The 24,816-nt window shown below is 45.2% G+C and overlaps 1 long non-coding RNA gene across 1 annotated transcript; it reads left to right on the forward strand.

Moving 5' to 3' along the window:
* The first annotated feature begins 9,568 nt into the window (after positions 1 to 9,568).
* LOC120225630 lies at positions 9,569 to 23,895 on the forward strand. The gene is made up of 2 exons (XR_005526846.1): positions 9,569 to 9,659; positions 23,446 to 23,895. It is a non-coding gene; the product is annotated as an uncharacterized LOC120225630 (long non-coding RNA).
* Positions 23,896 to 24,816: the final 921 nt, after the last annotated feature.

Consider the following 24,816-nt stretch of genomic DNA (forward strand, 5'->3'; position numbering starts at 1 on the left):
CATTCTTCTGCATGTTGCTGTCCAATTCTCTGGGAGGGTATTCTAAGGAGATTAGGGACATTGTTACAGAGGGACATTGTTACAGAGGGACATTGTTACATTCTGTCTGCCTCGGAAGATGAGAATGATGTTAATAGGTGAGGAAAAGAGTAAGGCCCTTCAGGCTGAGGTAACAGAGCCAGCATTGGGTAGAGTCATAGAAGGGCATGAGAGTTCCAGGACCAGCACTGACCACGTATTCCTGTTCTGTTTATCAACATTCCTGAGCAGATGCGAGTCCCCTGTCTGAGCGGAGGCTCAGTAATGTTGGTTCTATGATGGCTGGTGCAATAAATTGTCAGGTGCATGCAGTGGGTGATGAGGTCAGAGGTACCACTCCTGTGGGACTAAGAAAACCCGTGGTTGACTGACCTGATTGAAGGGTGATACTTCAGGCATTAATGTGCTGAGAGCAGGTGGGGCAGGAGGCTGGTAGAGTTGTCTGAGTCAGAGGAAAGGAGGAGACCCCAAATAAAGAAAGCGTCTGTGGGACTGAGGGAAGGGGACAGATTTTAAGGGGAGCAAGTGACTGTGGATGTGCAAGCTGAAGACTGCTCTTCGTGGTCTGGGTGATGGAGAAGATGGTGCACTCGCACACACACACACATGGATGTGTACCTACACTCACACTTCTCTGTCCTGGTCTGATGCTGTTTTCAAAATCATTCAGTGGCTAAGTGAATTATGTTTTAGGGCAATGAGATCTGACTCCATAAGATAGTGGCTCATCAGATTTACTAAATAGAAAGTGGATCCAACAAATACAACCCTCCAGTTACTGAGTTATTGAAGCAGATGGCATGTAATGTAACAGGAGGTATATATGTACAAAAACAAAGCAGGAGGGTATTGTGAACCAGATATCCCTTCTAGAAGGTGCAGACCATTGCCTGATCCCAGAGTTGTTGATCTCAAACAGTGTGTTTCCAAAGCATTAGGGAAATATTCTGTCTGCACACACAATCAAGGCCAGGAAGCGGTGACACGGTGGAAAGATAAAGGTGATGTGAGAAACTGTCAGCATCAACAAACATGAGGAGCAGAGAAAGCCTATGGGCTCAGCAGCTCCAGCCCAGTCACCATGACAGTCTGGGTGCTTGTCATGGAAAAGCTGTAACTAGGGCCTAGAACTGGGTTCCTTGCTGGGCTAGTTTCCTCTGAACAATAACCTGATAAGGTGGTCAGATATGGGTGTGATATGGACCGGAAGTTCTTGCTCCCTTACTTATCAGCTGTGACTTCAGCATCAGTCAAGCCCTGGGAGCCTCCATTTCTTCATCTATAACAAGGACACGAAGGATCATTCCTTGTAAGTGGCATACTTAGCATGTAGTTAGTGCTCAGTAAACATGAGCCGCGGCCATCTAACCATTAGACTCATTCAGAATTCTCCTGTGTTCATGTAGATCATGCACTTTAGATCTCAGGCGATGCCAAGTAGACTTTTTACCCATTGGATTTTGGTTTATTTACAGTAGATTCTGGCAGGAGTCTTAGAAGACATTTACTCTAGCCTCCAGAAAGAATTCAAAGTATAATGCGTGTGCTTTCATTTGTATTTCTTACACCAAACAAAGCCTCCCCACTAGGAGCAGAAATCAAACCAGCAGCAAGTCCCAACCAGGCGGCAGGTGGACAGTTTTTGAAGCAGCTGCTCACGCCAAGGTGGGCGGTTGTGGTAAGCATGGGGGGCTCTGTGGGGTGCAGGCCTGCTGAGTCATGAGGAGACTTTCCAGTAACATTCAGGCTGCTGTTTATTACCAGTGAGATCTGGGGCAGGAGAGGGAGGGGGTGGGAGCTGGTGGAGAGAGAGAGAGATCTTTTACTCCCCCAGCAGAAACAAGTTTGCAGCACAACATTGAAGATGGGCCATGCCTTCTTCTTTTTTGTTTTTTAACTTTCATCTATTTATTTTGAGAGAGAGAGAGAGAGAGAGAGAGAGAGAGCAAGCAAGCGAGCAGGGGAGGAGCAGAGAGAGAATCTCAACCAGGCTTCGCATTGTCAGTGCAGAGCGATGCGGAGCTCAATCCTGTGACCTGCGACCAAGACCTGAGCCGAAGCCAAGAGTCAGACACTCAACCAGCTGAGCCACCCAGATGCCCCAAGCCGTGCCTTCTTAAATTCTAGGATTTTGACAAAAGTTTGCTTCCATATAGCAGCAGATTAGAGCAGTTAGAGCCACAGCAATGGAGGCAATGATGAAAATTCTAGATGTAGCTTGAAGACCTTCACCTGTTAGGTAGGCTTTATTTCCTGGGCTGTTCTAACGCATCTGTCATGTCGGGCTTGGGTGTGTCCCTGCTGGTAGCTGCAGGGCGCTAGACCTGGGGATGGCAGGCCCTTGCTGAGCCAATGCCTATGGGCCACACAGGAAGAGGGAAGAGCAACTTCCCTCCTCCTTTCCTCTGTATCTGCTAGAACATTTCCTGGCTACCAGTTCCCGGCCCATTTCCCAGCCAGGTGAGGTCCAACCCCTCACCCCGGCCTGGGTGGTTGGGTCCCCAAGCTTCCTGGCCAGGTTTCACAAGGTGCTGGCCCACAGGGCCTGAGCCCTGCTCCTAGCAGTTCTTGCCACGATGTGGACAGAACTTTCTGGCTTCCAACCGTTTCTTCTGAGGCACTGATGCTCTGCAGCCTCCCACCATGCATCTTCCCAAATCCTTGATGGGGCGGGTCTAGGTGTGATTAGTAGGTTAGCTACTGCACTTGGATTCAGCGATGGCAGCTCTCCAACCTGCGTGACAAGGAGGCTCCCCGTGTTGAGGTCGGTGCCCTCCACCCAGCTCTGTCTGGTTCGTTTCTCTCCTGCACCGAGAAATCCTTGCCTCCTCTTCCGAATTAGTGACCTGGAGCCTGAGAATCTTCTGCAGTTTATACATTTGCTCTGTGATTTGTGTGGCCCAGCACAAAATGAACATGTGGAGTCCCTTGTTCAAAAATTATGAAACATTTCAGGATGGAGAAAACAGCAGTAAATGCTGCACACCCACAAAGCCAGCCCTGGCCTCACTGAACGAGGTGGGACACAGCCGCGGCCAAGGGCTCATTCAGAGATGGTGCTGGGCTTCTGAAAGGCACCTGACCCTGTCCAGACCTTTCCCGCCTTGAGAAGAACCTATTTCTCATTTCTCCTCCAAACCTCGACTAGTTGGCAAAGAGCGGAGGATCAGATAAAGTAAGTTACATTAAGGTGTGCATTAGTCTGCTGGTGTTGCCAGAACAAAATACCAGAGACTGGGAGGCTGAAACAACAGCGACTTGTTTTCTCACAGCTATGGAGGCTGGACGTCCAAGATCAAGGTGCTGACAGGGTTAGTGTCCCCTGAGGCCCCTGTCCTTGGTGCGCACATGGCTGCCCTCACATGCTCCTTTTCTCTGTGTTCACGTGTCCCTGGCCCGTCATGTGTCCACATTTCCTCTTCTCATGAGGATGCCAGCCGGGGTGGACTCGAGCCTACCATATGCTGTCATTTAACCTTAATTACCTCTTCAAAGGTCCATTCTAGAAACGTGGCCACATTCTGAGCTTCCAGAGGTTGGAACTTCAACCTAAGAATTTGAGGAAACACAATTCAGCCCATAACGAAGCATTAAGGATCAGTGATCACCTTCTAAAGCTCCTTGCATTCATGAAGAGGGTGCCAAAGGAGGAATCATAAAGGAAGGAAGATTCTAGCATCTCATGACCAGCTGGGTGCAGGGGGGCGGATTTTTGGCCGGGGATCTTCTTGTCACCCTTCACAGACCAGCATACAGGCAGCCACCTGCTCTGCCCGTGAACACAGCTGGCGCCGAGTAGACGGACCGCATTTCATTTTCTTCCTGGAATCCAAAGAAATACACCACTCTCACCTCCCTGCCTCTAAGGAACACCAGTATTTTTTAAATAGTTCCTCGAACAGCAGCTGTGTCAGCCCTGCCTGGAGAATTGAGCCATCAGCCTTGCCAACTGTTGAGTACTACAGGGACAGGCGTCTGTGGCTCCCAGAAAGGAAGGACTCCAGAGTGCCCCCCCCCAAAGGGCCCAGCCCTGAAACAGCCCCTTCTCACAGTCACGAAGCCAGCCCTGCTCCAGCTGTGGCAAGTGCTATAGAGAAATTACTTGCTGTGGTTTTGAGGGGGAGCAAGAGACAGAGAGGATTTGTTTCTTTTTTTTTTGGCTTTCTGTGAGAACAGCAGGGTTCTTGCGGTGGGTCATTCAGAGACTCATCCCTAGAATCTGGATACATTGTTGGCTGAAAACAGCAGGCTACTGAGCCCAGCGGCTACCAGTGTCCTTTGTAGGGGGTGTTATGAAGTCCCCCTGTTCCTCCGAAGAGATGGGGCTTCTTCACATGGTATCTCTGACTCACCCTTCTGCGCCCAGGAGGGACAGAAACCTTTCATTATCCCCTTGCTTATAGAAAATGGGTGTATGTGTGCATGTGTTTGTGTGCATGTGCACACACACACACACACACACACACTAACAACTGTGCCATTTGAATTCAGAGATCTGCTGGAGACTTTAGAAGCAAAATACTCAACAAATGCAAAATAACTTTATTTTTATCTTGCTAATCAGAAAGGATGTCCTTAGCCCTTGCTAATCTGGGAGGAATGCCCTTTCATAGCTATACACATGCACACACACACACACACACACACAGAGCTAATTTTATGCATAAAAAATACATGAAATATTCTCCAACCTCTCTGTCCTTCTTCACAGAAAATGATGCTCACCGTGGCACCCAGGCCATCATCACAAGCATTGCTTTCTCTAGTTTCAATCAGCTCTCAAGCTATCATCCAAAGCCTGTTGTCTGTTTCCATTTGGAGCACTCCAGCAGCCTGCTAGGGGCTGGCCCAGAATCCATAACTAACTGTGGTCTTTGCCAGAAGGAGTCTCCAGCTGAATTCCCCGGTCAGACAAGACCTGGGGAGGCTTCTCCATCTGTCTGCAGTGGGGATTGGCCCTGTGCTGGCAGAATGGTGGAAGTTCAGAGAAGGCAGGGGGCTTCAGACCAACAGAGAGGTGGGGGAGGCAGCTTCCCCCCTAGGACATGATCTGCTGTCATTTGTGGAGAAGCTTCCCTTGCTGTGCTGAGCTGCAGCTGTCTGGGACGAAGGAGTAGAGACAAAGTGCATTCTCAGGGATAAAGAAGGTCACCACCCTCAGCAAAGATAAATAGAGAATGGAAATAGATACAAGAAAGCTAAGGGGAAAGAAAGATACTGTCACCTAAGAGACAGAAAGGAAGCAAAGGTCTCCTGGAGCCTGGATTGAAATAGGAGGTAGATGGTGAGAGCAGACTGAGCCAGGTCTTCACGGGCTGAGTCACGCACTGGTGACAAAGAGCCCCAGTGTTCAAACAACACAGGTTCATTTCTTGTGCACGCTGTTTATACATCGTAGATCAGCCAGAAGTTCAGTTTCTTATGCTCGTCGGGGAACTGGGCCCATGGAGGCTCTGAATTGACTTTGACACAAGGAGATCAGAATGTGTGTTAAGTTTCTATTGAGCACTGGGTCTTCAAGCTTCCACACCAAATAGACATGTGACACATGACTGTCATGTGTCGCTACCAAAGTGACAGCTGGCACACACCTAACTTCCAATCCTACCATCTTTAGAAGAAGAACCAGAGGGGCACTTGGGTGGCTCAGTCAGATAAGTGTCCAATTTTTGTTCAGGTCATGATCTCACAGTTGGTGGGTTCGAGCCCCATGTCAAGCTCTGTGCTGACAGCCCGGAGCCTGGAGTCTGCTACAGATTTTGTCTCTCTCTCTCTCTGCCCCTCCCCTGCTCATGCTCGGTCTCTCTCTCTCTCTCTCAAAAATAAATAAATATTTTTAAAAAGAAGGAGAACCAAAAATTTGGGGGAATAGCACTAATGACTACTGGAGCAAGCATCACAGAATGAGAGAAGGACAGAGGGAGACACAATGAGTAGGAACCAGGATCACAGAGATCAGTGGAGCTCTGGGTAGGGGCCCCTGCATATATCTGGGAGGGTGGAAGTCTGGAAGGCAAGTAGTGCTACCATGTTCCTACACACAGAGTCTTGAGGTCAGTATAACCTTGCTCCTATCAGCTGCTGCATTGTCATGACGATGGACACAGACACACACACAGAGCCATTGGCTCTCATCAGCTGAGTACTATCACTTTTGCCTCATTCTCTTTGTCTTTTCCACCTAGGACACCAGTTCAACTATGTCAGAATTTTCATAATGTCATATTTGTCTCTTCTTTCTGGTTCCATCTTTTTGTCCCTCTTTTATCTCTCTCTCTCTTTTTTTTTTCTGGCCTAGCTTCCAGTTTACATATTTTCTTTTCTGCTGTATCTAATCTGACACTAAACCCATCCAAAGTGGGCTTGATTTCAGTCATGTTATTTTTACACACTAGAATTTCCATTTGGTTCATCTTTTATGGTTTTTAGTAGTAATTTCTAGTTATCCACCAAAACCCTTCATCTTATCTTTTCTTTCTCAAACATATTTGTCATGGTTATTTTGAAGTTTGTGTCTGTTTTATTATCTGGACCTATTGTGGGTCTATTTCTGTTGTCTATTTTTGTCTCCATTTTTGGCCATGTTTTATCTTTCTACATACTTAATTATGTTATAACGAGTGCCAGATATTGTATTTGAACATCTGCAGAGAGAATATGAGGCTTTTAATGCTGTGATATTCTTCCAGAGAGGATGAACTTTGCTTCTGGCAGGCATCTGGGCTACAAACACTCATAATTCCAGGTTGCCTTAATTCAATCAAGGGTTTAGATTATTTGAAATCAAGCTTCAGACCCGGAGGGGCCTGGTCTGTTGGTTCACACTTATTTCCAAGGCAACTGATAGCCTACGGTATTTTCCTGGGCTCTCCTCCCCAGCAGTCTCTGAAACTCATAGTGTCTCTGTCTCTCTCTATTTTGTATTGAAGTATAGCTGATACAGCATTACATTAGTTTCAAGTATACAACACAATGATTCAACAACTCTGTAGGTTATGCTATTACCGTATCACTGACTATATTCCCTATGCTGTGCCTTTTATTCCCAAGACTTATTCATTCAACTGGAAGCCTGTGTCTTCCCACCCCCCTTTGCCCATGTTGCCCATCCCTCCCCAGTCCCCCTTCCCTTCCACCAACCATCAATTTGTTCTCTGTATTTGTAGGTCTGATTCTGCTTTTTGTTTTTCAGATTCCACACATAAATGAAATCATGAAACTCATAGTCTTGATGTGTGGAGAACACTGCTCAGTGTTTCAGGCTTCCACTTGCAGAATTTGCAGATGCCTCTGAGGACAAGTGGTCCCAGATGCTGGGTTCACCCCTGGGCCTCTTTTCTTTCTTAGAACTGCAATTCCTTGCTGCTTTGGTGGCTCTCTGATACCTTCAAACAGATGTAGTCCTACATCAGCCTTGCTCACTGTTCTCAGGGGGAGAACCACTTCTAAAAGTGGAAATTTGGGAGGTGACATTTGGACCGAGACCTGAGTGAGAAAAGGCTGGCATTGTCAGGATCTGGGATCCGGGGAAGAATGCTGAGGCCAATAGCTTGCAGTGAGTGAAAATGTGGCTATCTATGTTCAAGGAGCAGACAGGCCATTGTGGGTGAAGTTGAGTGAGCAAGAAGGAGTATAGTAGGGTGAGAGGCCAGCCAGGTGGCGGGGGCCAGACCATGTGGGTGCTGGAGGCCATGGAAAGGAACAGAAATCTTCCCTTAAGGAAGGTTCAGAGGGATGTGGACACACATGTGTTTGTGGGATGGGCTCCTCCTTAGAGCTACCATCGTAGAGTGGCTTGTGAATTGTGTTCAGTTCACAGGAACTTGAGATAAGTGATCCAGAGGTCCTACTCGTAGATCTGAAAACCAGCCAGAATTCCTAAGTTTTTGGTTTATCCATAAACTGGGTAGTTTCCCTTCATCAGAGCATGTTGCTGTAGAGAGCAAATGGGAACAAACTCGGAAATGCCATTCATTGGCAGATAGTTGCTGCTGGAATGCTAGGAAAATGAACAATTGACTGGATGCTTTCCCACTCTCCTTTTCTCTTTTTCTTCTTCCTCCTTCTTTCTCTCCATTACCTGTTACTTCCATGCCGTCCAATGTGCCATCCGAAGTCCCCACAATGTCCAGGCCTTCCAGGAAGCTCAAGCCATGACTCCTATTCCCTGAGCTTTATGACTCCATTTACTAATGGATCTCTCTGCCTTGGAGGGTAAGAAATACACATTGAATAAGAGTGTAACTGAGTATCTAGGAAAGCAATTCACAAAAAGGTCTGACTATACTTGACTGTCTCTGGAGAGCACAGTTTACCTAAGTGAATTTATTATTCCTAGGTGATGCATCAGAGCTAATTTTGAGCAGAATTTCAACGTAGTTTTCTTTCCTCCAGAAACCTTACAGGGAATAGAATGCCTGTTCTCAGCACAAAACTCTGACAAGTTATCTCCATTCCTCCCTCACTGTTTGGAAGTGGCTCAGTACCTCACGAAACTCAGGAGACAGAGGTTACTGCTTCTGGGGATAAGTCATGGTGTGGGAAGGTAGGTACTAAAACATTCACAACTGAAAGTCATGTCTCCATGAATTCGAGGAATTCACACATCATTTTCAGTTCATAGGAACTTCAATTACTCAGAGTCTGTAGATAGAAGATGTTATCCATGGTTCTGAAGTTTTGGTATATTCAGAAACCCGGCAGCGTAGCTACAGTGCTTACTGCCATACATACCTGGCAGGCCAAACGTGAAAGCAAGAACCTGTGTCCTGAAGTTTCCACTCATGTTTAGCAGATGACACTTTGCAGGGCCAATCTCCTTCTATATGCTTGAGGATTTTAATTTCACATGGTCATATGACTGGTCTGAATCCAGGAATGAATAGCTGCAGAATTATTCCACCAAGAGATATCTCTGAAAGTGTGAGGGGAAATAGAGGAGAAGAAATATATCTCTCTTTATATTAACAGTTTCTCAAATGGCATTTTCTAATACAGTGTCTTTGGGCACATCTCACCCATAGTCAAGATTTTCTGGGCCTGTGAATGCATTTGTGCAGAAAAGTCAATCCATTCCGTTTAAGGGGGCATGGCATCCTTTGTCATGTGCAGCTCAGTGTTTTCTGCCTCCCCTCTTTGGCTGATAATGGCCTTTGGTGCAGCTGTGTGTGCAATCCACTGTCCTTTCTGGAAGCGCTAACTCATTCTCACTCCAGAGCCCTTCGTAGAAGACATGTCTACTTGTTGCATTGTTTCCCACGACATTTCCAGTGAGCTGAGCAGCATTTTGATTCTGTCATTCCAAACTTACCAGGAAGGTGTCTAAATACTGAGCTCCTTGACAAGAGAGTTCAGTGGCACCAATATCCAAGAACAACAGCTCTGGGCTCCAGAAATGGCGCTGTTTTCCTTCCCCATAGCTTCCGCTCAGGCAGTGAGGCTCACAGATAGCAGCACAACAGAGGGCCCTCTGGGGAACATTCTTAAATCTGATTCTAGAATCAATACACATCACACAGGAAGTGCCTGCAGACAGATGCCTTGCATCCCTGAGGATGGGGCACTGGTCCCCGCCTGATCTGCCTTGTCGGCACATGGCTCATTCATCTGAGCAGAGCTAGGTAAGAAGCATCTCATGGGAAAGAAGTGAACAGTGGAAGAGGTGAAGTGATTTACTTGAGATCACTTCACAAATTGGTGCCACATTTTCCTGAGAGAACCTAACCTCCCCTTCCCCAACCTCAAAATCTGGAAGCCTGCTGCCAGCCAGCAGAAAGTGTCTGAGGGGCCAAGTATTGATTCATTGATACATTCAGTGACTCTTTTGGGAGAGGGGTAAGGGCATCTCTCATGCCAGGAATTGAGAACACAGCTGGCAACAAGCTGATGTGGCCCTGTTGTTATAGAACTTTCATCCTACGAGGAAAGACAGACAGCAAATAAAAAACAAACCCACAAACAACATTGTGATCAGTGCTATGAAGGAACCGAGCAAGATGAGGCCCGAGAGTTTCAGAGAGTGGTCAGGGCAGTGCCTCTGAGGAGGGGACGTTCAGGACTCCAAGGTCAAAGGACAAGTTGGAGCCAGCCAGGCGCAGGTCAGAGAGCATGGCAGCGAGAAGTAGGGGAACAGCTTGGCATGTTCCAGAAACTGTCACAATATCAGCGAGCCTGGCGGTGTGGTGAGCAAAGGGCAGATTGGCAAAAGATGAACACAGACAAGGGAGCTGCCAGCTTGGGTTCTGTAATAGGTTAGGGTCATTGACTTTACTCTGAGCACCAACAGAAGCTAGCTAAGCTTTCCAGGCAGGAGTGGCCACAAGTTGATTTGTACCTTTTAAAGATCATTCTGGATATATGTGGAAAACTTAGACTTTGAGGGGCCAGAGAGGCAACAGGAACTTCTTGCATCACCGAGAGATGGTGGGGGCGTGGTGGACCAGGTGGTGGGCCATGGGGTGGCAGGAGTGGGCAGAGGCTTGTTATATTTTGGGTGTAGAATTGGCAGGACATCCAAAGGGTGGGATGTTCGGTGGGCAGGATGAGAGTACGGAGGAGCCCAGGACGTTACCTAGATTCTCGGCTTTAGCGGTCAGCTGAGTCGAGAGAGGTAGCAGAGGCTACTGCCAAGGTGCGGAAGACGGGGAGGAACAGGTTTGCATATTCTCTCCAAACGCAGAGGTGAAGAAAGCTGTGGAATATATACATTTCGCACTGAGAGGCGTTGTCTGGGTTGAAGATAAGAATTTGAGAGTCATCAAGATTTAAATGGTATATAAGGAAATTGAAATAAGCTAGACTACCAGGGAAGAAAGTATAGTGAGGAAGCAGACATGAACTTGTAGCACTTCAGAGTTTAAATGTCTTACAGGGGAAGGGAAGCCCATGGGGTGACTAAGCATAGTCTACTCCTTTCCTATTGCACTGTAACCAGTGACACAGACATGGTCGAAAGGCCTGTGAATGGGAGAAAATATTTGCAAGCCACAAATCCAGAAAGGGTTAACATCCAAAATGTACAAGGACTCCTACAACTCCATAGCCAAAAAACAAAAACAAAAACAAAAACAAAAAACAAAAAGCAAAAAACAAGCAATCCAATTAAAAACTGAGCAGAGGAACTGAATAGGCATTTTTCAGAAGAAAACATACAAAGGGCCCAGGAAAAGATGCTCAGCATCCATAATCACCAGGGAAACACAGATTGAAACCACAATGAGGTATCACCTCTCACCTGTTAGCATGGCTGTCATAAAAAGACAAGAGGGAACAAGCATTGGCAGGGGTGTGGAAGAAAGGGAACCTTGTGCACTGGTGATGGGAATGTGTTGGTGCCGCCACTGTGGAAAACAGTATGGAGGATCCACAACAAATTAAAAATAGACCACCATATGGTCCAGCCCTGGGACAAGCCCTGTGCAATTGTGACTATGCCAGGTGGAGAGGACCTGGAGGACAGAGCCTCTGAGGTGTGAGAAGCTGTAAGAAGGCCAGTAAAAATAAGGGGAATTGGAGAGAGGGAGAGAGTGAGGAGATAAGGCCAAAATGAGAGGTTTGCCAGATCGCACAGGACCAAGTAGGCCATGAGAAGGATTTACCCAGGGTACGGTGTGAATCCCATGGGGGTTTTGAGGGGTAAGCTACAACTTCTGATTTTTAAATTAAATGTTGAAATTTTGAAATAATTTCAGATTTACCAGGGAGTCACGAGGATAGTAGAGGGAATCCCTATACACTCTCTGCTGGTGTTCAGCCCAGCTTGCCCCTCATCTTGGGGTAATTAAGAGGCACACAGGTGTTTCCATGGGATTGGGACACAGTGACCCAAGGGACAGTTTCATGGAGGACCCCACTAAGTACAAGTCAGGATGTGCAGGTAGATTCCCAAACTACCTGTCGCCCACTGGTCCTTAGTTTGCCCAAATTCCCAAAAGGAAGGGACACAACACTCAGCAGCATCTAGCCCACCTGCCTTTCTCAGGGCCTTTGTGGTCAGAACTCTTCCTACAGCCCCAAGATGCCACGATTTCAGAAAAGGAAAATTTCCTCATGAAGCATCAGGATTCTCTGGTTGGTGGCACCTTGTAAGAGGTGTTATTCTACTCTGCACTTTTTCTCTTCTGTGCCCAGTGCCTCCCTGGGATTCGGACCCCCTTCCTTCTTCCTTCTCTGTTTCCTTCCTCCCTCCCTCCCTCAATTCCTTCCTTCCTCCCTCCCTCTCTCCCTCCTTCTCTTCCACCTTCCTTTCTTTATTCCTGGGATTCACATGCTCAGCGGGATCTCCTCTGCCATCGGCTGTTGTGGGTGAGCAGGACCAAGCACCCTGCCAGCCACTTGCCTGTCTGGCTGCTCCACCTTGCTGGCAAACAGGGTCCATCATGGCCCACTGGTGAGGAGAGGTCACGGTGACCATGGGAAGAATTTCATTTTCTACCATCATCCCCCATCTCACAGCTTGGATCAGTTGCATGCTTTGCTTTCCTGGCTTTTGTCAATCACAAACTTCGAGGGCTCTGTTTCTGGTAGAAGAGGGGGAGGCAGTGGAGGCCGGGAGAAAGACACCCTGCATTCCACAAATATAAAAACGTAAAAATATCTCTCCTCAAGACAGAGTGATAAGAAAATATGCAAAACCTGGCGGCAGAATTCCTTTTAGGGGGGGAATGGTTTTTAGCACAGCAGCGTGATCAACCTTTTGGCCTGCGAAATGATAGCTGCCAGACTTGGCTTGGGTGGGCTAAAGGAACTGCAAGACATTGGAATGTCTCTGAGTGAGAGTTGCAGAGAGCTGGTGGCAGGAAGATAGGGGATGTCTGGGGAGGAAGAAATGCCGAGAACCAAGGCAGGATGCTGATGCCCGGGGAGAAGGGTCCACTCATGGTGGGAACAGCTGAAGAGCTCCTAAGAACAGGGATGTCTAGTGCCCTACTCTAAATGATCTGCTAAACTGGCTTAAATGTAAACACCTGCTCTAACTCCCAGAATCCTCAGCAAAGTTCACCATGTAAATGTGTCAGTGGTGTGGGTTGTAAATCAAGGAAAGGAGCTGCTTTTACTCTCTGCTTCCTCTGTAAAGTTCTTCGCATGCAATTTTCCTGGTCCTAAGAAAGAGAAGGAAGGTGGGCACACTGATTGGTATCAAGACCCCCATTGTCTCACTCTTATGGCAATTCTTCCCATATGAATTTTTTTTAATGTTTATTTATTTTTGAGAGAGATAGCATGAATTGGGGAGGGGCAGAGGAGGAGGGGACAGAAGATCCCAAGCAGGTTCTGAGCTGACAGCAGTGAGCCTGATATAGGGCTCGAACCCACAAACTATGAGATCATGACCAGAGCCAAAGTTGGATGCTCAATTGACTCAGACATCCAGGTGCAACCCCCCCCCCAGTTTAACTTATTTTTAATTTTTTAAGTTTATTTGTTTATTTTAAGAGAGACAGAGACAGCAGGAGTGGAGAGGGCAGGGAGAATGAGAGAGAGAGAATCTCAAGCAGGCTCTGCATTGCCAGCACAGAACTGGATGTGGGGCTTGAACTCATGAAACCACAAAACCATGACCTGAGCTGAAACCAAGATTCCGAAGCTTAACTGACTCAGCCACCCAGGCACCCCATACCCCTTTTAATTTTAAAATAAGAGTTTAGCACTTACAGAAAGAAACCTATAAATTCAGGTTGCCATTATTTTTTTTTATATCATTTGGTAAAGAAAGAGTTAAAACTTTGTCAGTGAGTATAAAATCAGTACATTTTCTGATCTCATAGTCAGATCTACCAGGGAGCCCCAGGAAAGGGAGAAGGGCTTAGACATTGGTGATGATTTTCCATCACGAAAAAGCCAGTTAGATAGAAGTGGGAGGCTGGGCAGCGACTTGGTTCAAAGGAATGAAAATGAGAAATGGATTTTGAGCTGAGTTTAATGAGGCTGCTGCAAAGGTTGGATTTAGGTCTAGGCTAACTTGACATTTTAAGAAAAAAATATCTCGGAAGAGAATCAGCAGCAAAGTAGATGTCTGTGCTACTAGATTCAGGCAGGGGGCCCGCCTCTAGGGAGATCAAAGAGACTACAGAAAATTAGGATGTTTGGGGGTCATTGGCCAGTAAATAACAAAAGAGGAGGAAACCACAAAAACTAATCTGATTGTAAATTCGGTGTGGAACGAATTAATGCTTAAAAGATCACTGGGGAAGGTGTGGGCAGGGTGATGATATATTAGAAAATTAGGGAGGTTTGCCACATACTTTGCATCATAGCACAAACATCTGAACTCCTAAAGCTTTCTCTAGACCATACTGGATTAGACTGAAAAGTGCTAGTGGGATTATTTTCTTTGAGAATTTGGAACTCAGTTGAGATGATGTCTTCCTGACACCCATGCCTATGGTGGCTCCAGAGAAAAGCCTTACCCTTTGTGGGCAGGGGGAGCTGTCCTTGACTTCCTGAGACGAGGTCCTCTGGGAATGTGCTACGATACCATGACGGTTCAGGGAAGTGATTCCTACTGCTTCTACTTCCTTTCCCTCTGGAATTTCCAGCAGCCAGTGGAAGCATGGATAGCTTTGTTTTTAAAAATGTGATTTAGATTTAGCTCCAACTCCTACTTATCAGGATTTTGAGTAATTCAATCTCAATCATGCATTTGGGGGGTGGGGAGGGAAGGGGGTGGGTGGGGAAGGTTACCACCCCCTAAAATCATTTAAGAGTTCTTAGGGTTGGAGATAAATACTTCCCAGAAAATCCAAAAGAAGACTGTATTAGTTTCTTGTGGCTGCTGTAGCAAATTAATCCAAAGTTGGTGGCCTCAGACAAAAGAAATGTATTCTCTTACTGCCCTTGTGGCCAGAAGTCCTAAAGCAAGATTGTTGGCTGAGCCACATTTCCTCTGAAGGCTCTAGGGGAGAATTCTTCCTTGCCTCGCCCTGCTGCTGATGGCTGTAGTGTTCCTTGACATTCCTTGGCTTGTGGCTGCATTGGTTCATCTCTCCCTCTGTCTGCACACCACCTCTGTGTCTTCTCTGTCTTATTTTCTTTTTCTCTTATGATGATATTTATGATGGTGGTTAGTGCCCACCAAGATAATTTGGGCTTGTTGCCTCCTCCCAAGATCCTTAACCACACCTGCAAAGACCCTTTTTCCAATTAAGGTAACCTTCAGAGTTTCCAGGGATTTGAGATAGGTGTTTTCTGGGGAGCCGCTATTCAGTCTACGACAAGGATCTTCTGGTTTTCAGTGTGATTTGCCATTATTGAAATGTCATGTTGCCCCAGGGCATACGGTTCTTTCTGAAGCTGGGGCTCAGAGACTTCTCAAGGAGGCTCCCATGCCTTGGTGTTTGACCATCCCAGATCTTTCCAGGCAAGAAAATTCTACTCTATCCCCCTACTCAGTCTCAAAGATCTTTCTGTGGACCCTGGATGTGTTGTTGCAAGCCCAGTCTCCATCCTCCACCCAGCTTACTCCCCAAAAAGAACAGACCCCCAAACACATTAACTGTTGCCCAGCCACAGACACAGCCTAGAGGTTGTGGGGATTACTGGGACCAGCCACGAAAGATGTGAGCTAGGAAGTGACAGCAAGGGTTGGGTTATGGGAAAACTAAATGACATAGCAATGATGTGTTGGCCTGTGGGTCCTTGAAGGTGTGGAAAACAAGCCAATGTGGAGAGTAATTACTTAGAATGGGTGGGTGGAAACAATGGAAGGAAGTTCATAATGGTTGTCGTAATCATAATAGTAATAACAACAGCACCCAGCAGGTGTGGACTGTTAATAATTACTATACACTATGCTTAGCACTTTACAGGCATGTACTTAGTTCGTCATCAAAACTTCCCATTTTACAGAAGATGGGGCACCTGGGTGGCTCAGTCAGTTAAGCCTCCAATTTCACCTCATGTCATGATCTCTTGGTCAGTGGGTTCGAGCCCTGTGTCAGGCTCTGTGCTGACAGCTCAGAGCCTGGAGCCTGTTTCAGATTCTGTGTTTCCCTCTCTCTCTGCTCCTCCCCAGCTCATACTCTGTCTCTCTCTGTCTCAAAAATAAATACATGTTAAAAAATTGAAAAAAAAAAACCTTCCCATTTTACAGAAGAGACTAAGACTCAGCAAGACTGGGTAATTTACTCAAGGTCACCTAGTTGATAAGGGATAACCAGGATGGCCCCTTACATTTGTGTAATTCCATAGACTGTACCTGGCTAGGTATAAATAAAACTGCTTTCCTGAAAGCCATTGCTTTGTTTAGAACATACTGCTGAGCAATCTAAGCACTTTCCTTACTAGTCTGAGTGCCTAGGAAGCCCTGTAATGATGTGGTGTAGATACAACTCATTCCCAATCCCCACCGAAGCTCTGAACTTACAGCTTTTATGTCCAGAGTTCAAGCTCCTGTGGGCAAACAATCAAATCTCCCAAATCACCAAGGAAAGGAGAAACCCACACATAAAGAGCTTCTAGAAAGTGCTGCTGGCTCTCTAAGCATCCCTTTCCCTATCAGTATGAGAGTATGAAGGTCTCCTTATGGTAGAAGAAAATAATTCTGCTAAGACTAATAGTCTTAATAAAGATGTAATAAAATACAATAAAGAAATACATTTATTGGGCAATTTCTCACCAGCATCCTATGGCTGAGGTTCTGGAATATATCAGAACATTTTGTGGTATGGCCTCTGACCTGCTCCTGTAAAAGGTCATGTGACAGACCTGAGCTTTGAGCTCCTATCTTACCTCTAGTTGTTAGAAAATGCTTCTATTACAGAGTGAAGGGAGGAGTGAGCCTTCAAAAGTGGAACTCAAGGTATTTTAGTCTCTTCCTGGAAGACCTCAAGACTGACAAGGCCCTGGGTGGTCCTCTTGGCTCCAGCGTCCACTCTGACTTGATTGCCTCCTCATTCCATCCTATAACCCCCATCCTGGCCTCCTTGCTGTTCCCCTGAAACCTCAGGGGTGCTCCTGTCCTTAACTTGCCTTTTCTATTTAGAAACATTTGCCTCCAGATACCTGCATGGCTCCACTTCTTTCATCCTTTGGGTCAATGTGTGCTCCAAGGTCACCTTGTAAGAGAAGCTTTCTCTGACCACCCCATGTAAAACTGGACCTGTGAGCTGTCTCCCTCCTTTGCTCTATTTTTCCTCAGAGCGCTCCTCTCTTCTGGGCCTAGAACAGAGCCTGGCACATAGTGCTCAGTACAATCTTGTTGACTAAATAAATGAAGGATGGATAATTAACATATATTCACTCTTCATGCTAAAGTGGATCCAGGTTGTGCTGGTATTTTCTTCAGAGAAATACCAGCATGGAATCATCCTCCACTGGAGAAAACAGAGAAATGGAGCAATTACTGAGATTTCCAGTCCCAGGGACAACTTTTACTTAAATGACCTAGAAAATTGAGATCAGACTATATTTTGACCCAAATAGAATAAGAACTGCTTCCAATTACTTCCTCATTTTGTCAGTGACAGCCACGCCCTAGTTTGCTGAGATAAATTAGATTTTAGCCTGATGCTGTCATGGATCGCTGCCTAACTAATGATAAGTAATGAAGTTTCCAATTTATCTCTTTTAAAAATGAGTCCAACTTACCAATTCTTTAAATTTAAGACTATGATTTACATATGGAGTTCTTCAGGTACTCCAAACAGATGACTCTTTATATGTGCCAAATTCTTTCAACAAAGAGCTTTATATATAATCCTATTTATACACTATATGGTTTGTCTAAATACCAAAAGAGCTCCTGCTCTTTGCTTATTTGTTGTAGATGTGATTTAAGGTCTGCTTCTTCCTTGTTTGGATGATATTTTTCTCAGTTGTATTTAAAAAGAAGACATTTGTCTCATGTCCTTCCCTGAGTCACCTCCTTAGCAGCTATTTCTTTCTACTTCATGCTCTATTCCTTTAATTCAAGACAAAAATAAAATACAGTGTTCAAAAAAATTAACCGGAGAGATCTTTTAGGTTCACGGATAGGAAGACAGTATTAAGATGCCGATTCTTCCTCCTTGATTCCATGCAGTGTTAATCAGAACCCCAGCAAGTTCTTTCGTGGATATAGACAGTTTATGTTTACATGAAACAGTTTATGTGAAAAGGTAAAAGACTCAGGACAACCGACATAATCCTGAAAAAGGAGACAAAGTTGGGAGGCAAAGTGCTGGATATCAAGACATATTATAAAGCCACAGTAATTCAGACAGCATGATACTGGTGAAGGAGTAGACTATTGGACCAGTGAAACAGAATAGAGAGCCCAGTAACAGACCCACATAGATGTTTGTCAACTTATCATTGACATAGATGCAAGGGCAATACAATGGGTAAAAGATATTTCAACCAATGGCACATGACCATATGCAAAAATACATACACACACACACACAGACAACTAAAAAACAAAAGGCTACCCATAGACTGTCCAACTTCCATGTAAATTAACTCAGAATATATCTTGGACTTGATACATAATGCAAAACAAAAAAACTTTGAGAAGAAAACATAGGAAAGAAAGACCTTGGGTTTGTCGATGAGCTTTTAGATATGCCAAGAACATGATTTGCAGAAGAAAAACATTAGTTAAGTAGGCCTTTATTCAAATTTAAAACAACAACAACAACAAAACTTTCCTATAAGAGATACTGTTAAGGGAATGAAAAGAGAAGACTCAGCCTGGGAGAAGATACTTGCAAAAATGACTCGTATCCAAAATATACAAAGAAATCTTAAAACTCAACAATAAGAAAACAAAGAACCCAAGTTAAAAAAAACGGACAAAATATCTGGACACCTCACCAAAGAAGACACACAGATGGCAAATAAGCATATGAAAAGCTGTTCGACATTATTCGTCATTAGGGAATTGGAAATTAAAATAAGATACTATCGCACACTTACTAAAATGGCCAAACTCCAAAAAGCTGACAATACCAAATACTGAAGTCTTTCTTAATGTGTATTTAGAATATATTGTTTCTCAGAATAATTGTGTATCCTTGCAAGAAAGGAAGCAGAGAGAATATTTGCACCATGTAACTAGCCAATAAGATTACTCAAGAGTAAGAGAATTCTTACATCTCAATAGGAAAAAGAAAGCAAGCCAATATAGAAAAATGGGCAAAAACCATAAAAATATATTTTATTGAAGACAAACCACATATGGCCATTAGACACATAAAAAGATGGTGAGCCCCTGGGGTACTGCAAAGCATCTGCCCAAGTAGGCTCTATTTGATACCCAGGTGATTATAAAAATTAAGAAGTCTGACGATGCTAAGTATTAGTGATAACATGGTCATTAGGATCTCCCATATACTGCCAGTGGGAAAATAAAGAAGTGACCACTTTGTAAAATAATTTGGCATTATTGTGTCCATTTCAGTATTTGCATAGTGCTTGTGCATTAAGACACATGTGCAAGACTGTTCATGGAAGCCTTGTTGTGTACAGTAAAACAATGAAAACAACCTGATGTCCTTCAGCAAGAGAATAAATTGTGGTATATGCACACAATGGACCATCGCAGCATGGTGAAAATAGATTAGCTCCAACCACGTGAGACAACTTGGATGAGTCTTAACTACGCTTGATAAGTAGGAAGCAAAATCAAACAATGTATTGGTAGACAGACATATGGAAGGGGTATAACACACAAAAAAGGAAAAAGGCTAAGAATGATAAAGGCAAACCCCAAGGTGTTAGTTTGCTGCAGGGAGCAAGCAGGGAAGTGGGATAGTAGATCAGCACATGCGTGCGTGCATGTCACTGGGAAAATTTTTAAGTCTCGGGTGAGGTTGGCTTGGTGGTATTTGTTATGTAATAAAGATAACTCATGAAAGCAAGAGGGGTTATGTAAGGACCAGTGATGATTATGCGTCGGGAGCCAAGGAATACACTTGGTGCAGGGCCATGCACTTAAGGTGCTAAACTAAACAAAAAGCTCATTGATAACTTGTGTGATATTAAAGACAGAATTTCCAGCCTTCTCGTGGGAATAAGAGCTGCATTTGGGGACAGCCCAGACAGAGGGGTAGGTGACAATATTCCAGGTGTAAGCCTTTCTCCTCCTCAGAGTATCTCCTCAAGCCCCAGCACCCCTCATTTGCCCATGCTCTGCCCAGTTCTCTGTTGTTGCCTCTCTGTGTCCGCGGTGGGTAGACCTGCCGGCCCATTGCCCCTGTGCCCACAGTTCACCTCATCACATATTTGTCATATTTTTATTCTATTTCTACTAAATTTGTATATGATTTTGCTTTTGCCTCCAAGGCGTATTAATTATTGTAATTTTAAGAGTGAACCACACTAAAGCAAAGTGGTAGAGGCAGAAGACGAGGAATGGAGCGTGCCAGCTGAATTGTGTTCAGTCTCATGCATCACCCCCTGCATCTCACCTTTGCACCTTTAAGAGGATAACAGGTGCTTTGGGGCACCTGGGTGACTCAGTCGGTTAAGCGCCCCACTTCCGCTCAGGTCATGATCTTACGATTCATGTGTTCTGATCCCTCATCGGGCTCTGTGTTGACAACTCAGAGCCTGGAGCCTGCTTCAGGTTCTGTGTCTCCCTCTCTCTGCCCCTCCCCCAGCTTGTGCTTGTGCGTGCTCTTTCTCAAAAATACAAAACATTTAAAAAATTTTTTTAATGTTTTATTTATTTCTAGGAGAGAGAGAGAGACAGCGTGAGCAGGGGAGGGTCAGAGAGAGAGGGCGTCACAGACTCTGAAACAGGCTCCAGGCTCTGAGCTGGCAGTCAGCACAGAGCCCAACGCGGGGCCCAAACCCACGAACCGCGAGATCATGACCTAAGCGAAAGTCGGACGCCTAACCGACTAAGCCACCCAGGCGCCCCAACATTTTTTTAAATAAAAAAATGGTTTTAGTAGCAAATTGCACAAAATGAGGAGTCTGGAGATGGGCATTTCCAGATGGTGTCCATGCATTGATTCAACCAAGTGAGGACTCTGGATCAGCACCTGAGTTGCTCTTGGCTTTCCCTTGCTGGGTGCCAGAGGGCAGCAGTAGTGCCCAGCGCCATTGCCTCGCATGGCGACATCAAGCAGAAAGAAGGAGGGCTTCTCCTCACATGGCTTCCTCTTCATGTCAGGGGGGACTGTCTTTCCCGCCAGATCAGCCACCCCTCACTACACCGTGTTCCTACAGGTGTCATGATTCTGAATCAGATCACATGTTTACCTCAAAGTAGCAAAGAGGGGATGGGGTTTCCATGATTCCTGTCATTCAGTCATGATCCACTCCTTGCGCGAAGCAGAGAGCCACCTGCCACCTGAACACAGCGGGGCTTCAGCGAGGCAGGACAGAGTAGAACGTGGTTGTCAAGAAAGTAAACGAGGGTGCCTGTCCCCCATCGGTCTCTTGGGTACTTCCGAGTTGGTACTACAGGGGTAACAACAGTGCTCTACATCCTCTAATGCTTCACAGTTCTAGAGTGTTCACATACATTGTTTCACTGACGCACACCACAAGCGGGACACATAGGAGAGCTGTTCTTCTCTTTCACAGAGAGGAGGACTGCAGATCGTAGGTGGTGAGTGATTCACCCATGATCTTGCAGCTTCTGGAAATAGAACAAGAGTTTCCTACACTAGCGTCCAGCGTCTTCCACTATACTCTCAATGGGCACATGGCAGTGTAGCTTGCAACCCATGGATATGGCTGGACTGTAGGTTCCCTATGAATTTCTTCTAAGAGCCGATGCCCCACTTGTGCCCAACAGATGCCGTGTGACAGCTGCTGGTTTGGGCACAGGCAGCTGCTGAGAAGGAGTGGGTGGGGAAACAACATTTTTACGCAGACACATCTTGTGCAAAGTAAGCAATGCCAGAGCAGAGGATGAGGTCTTACAATGGAGGAGCAGATGTGTGAAGGCTGCGTTCAGCCCACGTGGTAGCCAGGAGCTCCAAAAGGCGTTACTGCAGTTGAACTTGCTGTCAGCATCGACTCCTAGATGGGATCCCGCACCTAGCCTCCTTTTAGTGACTTACACCCAGAAAGATAGAGGTGATGGCTATCGGGAAGCACTTGGGAACATGCACAGAGGACAAGAAAAGCATCTGGTTACTCTTTGAAGCCAAGGACCAAAGGTCATGAGATCCTACAGGTGCTGCTAGCTCCACCCGTAGGAGTCAGCCAGAAGCTTCTCCCACAACGCGTGCTCAGCCATTGCAGGGGACTGTCTGCCCTGGAAGAGTAATTTGGAAATACATATCAAGAGGTATAAGAACGTTAAGACCATTTAAACCATGGATAGCCCTCATGAGACATCATATTAAGAAAATAGCTAAAGGGGAGGAAAGTGGAGGCTGTTATTTCATGACACATATTTTGTGATACGTATACTTTTTCTGTATATGTTGGAGAAAAGTTGGAAGCAAACATTCAAAGCAGGAAATAACCATATGATCTACTCAACGGTATCCAGGCAGCTGTTAAAAAGTATAATTGTAGAATTTAGATTTATTCAAGAAAAATATTTATTGAATGCCTGCAGTATGCCAGACACTGAAATAGTGAACCCAGCACACCGGGTCCCTTCTTCTGCTGGCTTCGACTGTGGTGTGTGTGGCACAGCAGAAAAAGAACTGAAGGTTCAGAATTCAGGGAAAAAATACAGAAAAGAAAGATAGTAAGCACAACATGGTCCTTTCTATGCAATGTATGTTCCAAGTCCCTGAACAAGGACTAGCTAGGAGGAAACAAGGGAAAAAATACATGACTGATAGAATGATGTGATTATGAACAAGTTATTTCCTCTGTTGTGCTTTTAAGTCAGCACTACCACAAAAATCTAAACGGGAACACAAATTATCTGATATTTTTAGCATTCACTCCAGTGTTTCAAAAGAAATGTGTTTATCCAATTGTGTAGAAGTCAAAGAAAAACTATAATAAAAACATATTTGAGGGAGGAAGGAAGGAAAGAAAAAGGAGAAGAGGAAGGAGGAGATGGAGGGGAAGGGAGAAGAATAGAGGTAATGTTTGTGTTTGTGTCTGGTTTGAAAAAGACCTCTTTTGTTCATACTTATCTCCAGACCATTGAGAATCAGGTGAAAGACCTAAATTTCCCTTCTGACTTAAATTCTGATTTGCTCAGGCAAATCAGAACCTTCGCACTGTAACCACCATAACGGACTAGTGAAATCCAGTAAAGGCATGTTCTCTGAACAACTGCAAAACCAGCAAGCATTTGATGGCCACCTGTAGCCAGCTTTGGTTATAACCTTGAAACTGCAAATCTAAATATAAATATGGAAACTGTGTTTGCATGAATGTTGCCTACGTCCCAGCCACCCAGCCCTCTAGACACAGATGGCTTCAGGGAGACTTTGCTGTTGGTATTGGATGGCTGTAATGTGTTTCTTTAAAGTATCTCCCCCTCCTCCCCATGTTTTCTAGATCCAGCAATCATCTGTTTCAGGTTTCAGGCATTTGGGGTCATGAAAGAATCCACAGCACTATGGGTAAAGAAATCTTTTCTGGCTGCTCTGTTTCTACCATCTGCTCCTTCTGTTCTGGCTACTTGGAATTCCACCTGCTGCTTCGCTTCCTGTGTCATTTGTCTTCAGGTCCTGCCCCAAGCCCTTCTGCGCCATTGCCCTGCACTGCAGGACAGATGCTGTCTCAGAGCAGGCTGCAGTTTTGCGAGCTGCAAGATGGTCCTTGCAGGTGTCTGGCGCATGAATTTTCAGCTTGCCAAATGCTTTGAGATAGGAAGCTAAAAATACACACGTGCGTGTGTGTGTGTGTGATTCTTCTTTGTGATTATGAGCAGCAAGGAAAACGTGACAAGGGGATATAGGCTGCAGATGGCTGCATCATCGTCACCACCATCATCATCACCATCATCATCATCACCACCATCATCACCATTGTCACCACCATCATCACCATCATCATCACCACCATCATCATCACCATCATCATCACCGTCATCATCACCATCATCATTATCATCATCATCATCACCATCGTCATCATCACCATCGTCATCATCATCACCATCGTCATCATCACCATCGTCATCATCATCACCATCGTCATCATCACCATCATCATCATCATTACCATCATCACCATCATCATCATCATCACCATCGTCATCATCATCATCATTACCATCATAACCATCATCATCAAATAATATTTAGTAAGCTTCTTCTGTATGACTGGTATTAAAGGTAAGTCATTGTTGGGTAAATGCTGTCATTCACTGGCATCCCAGTTGACATACTGCAACAAGAATCATAGCCAGAAAGAAAGGAAGGGAATCTTCTACTAGATTTACCAAATCAATAACAAATGAACAAGTGTCTGCTTTCACAGCTGGGAGACCACTACCAAATAGGCTGAGATTTCCTACAGGAGAGGCTAAGGAGCAGATTTTCCTGGGCCTTGTGTTTCAACTGCTTCCTCTCTCATTTCTTAAAGAGCATTGGAGTTTGTTTTGCAAAGGTGAGTGATATTTTTGGCAGAGACACAATGTCAGTAAAGGAGGCAGGGATCCTTAGTTATGGAATTGGCTCTTCCACCAAAAGAATTTCCTTGGGAAAATTAATTAAATTAAAATTTCCTCATCTAAAAATTGAGAGGGTTGGACTGGATGGTGTCCTGTTTTAACCCTGACATGCCATGCCAATTTACGGAATTCCAGAGAGCCTTTTGGTCTGACTCTGGCTTGCAGGCTGAAATATTCATGCATGGTGCTCTATTCTATAGTGGAATGTCATACTGTGAGACTCTGGCTTTGTTCTTATGGGAAGTCAAGAG

This window comes from Hyaena hyaena, unplaced genomic scaffold (assembly GCF_003009895.1).
Source record: "Hyaena hyaena isolate Hyena2069 unplaced genomic scaffold, ASM300989v1 scaffold_1457, whole genome shotgun sequence".
Taxonomy (NCBI): Eukaryota; Metazoa; Chordata; class Mammalia; order Carnivora; family Hyaenidae; genus Hyaena; species Hyaena hyaena.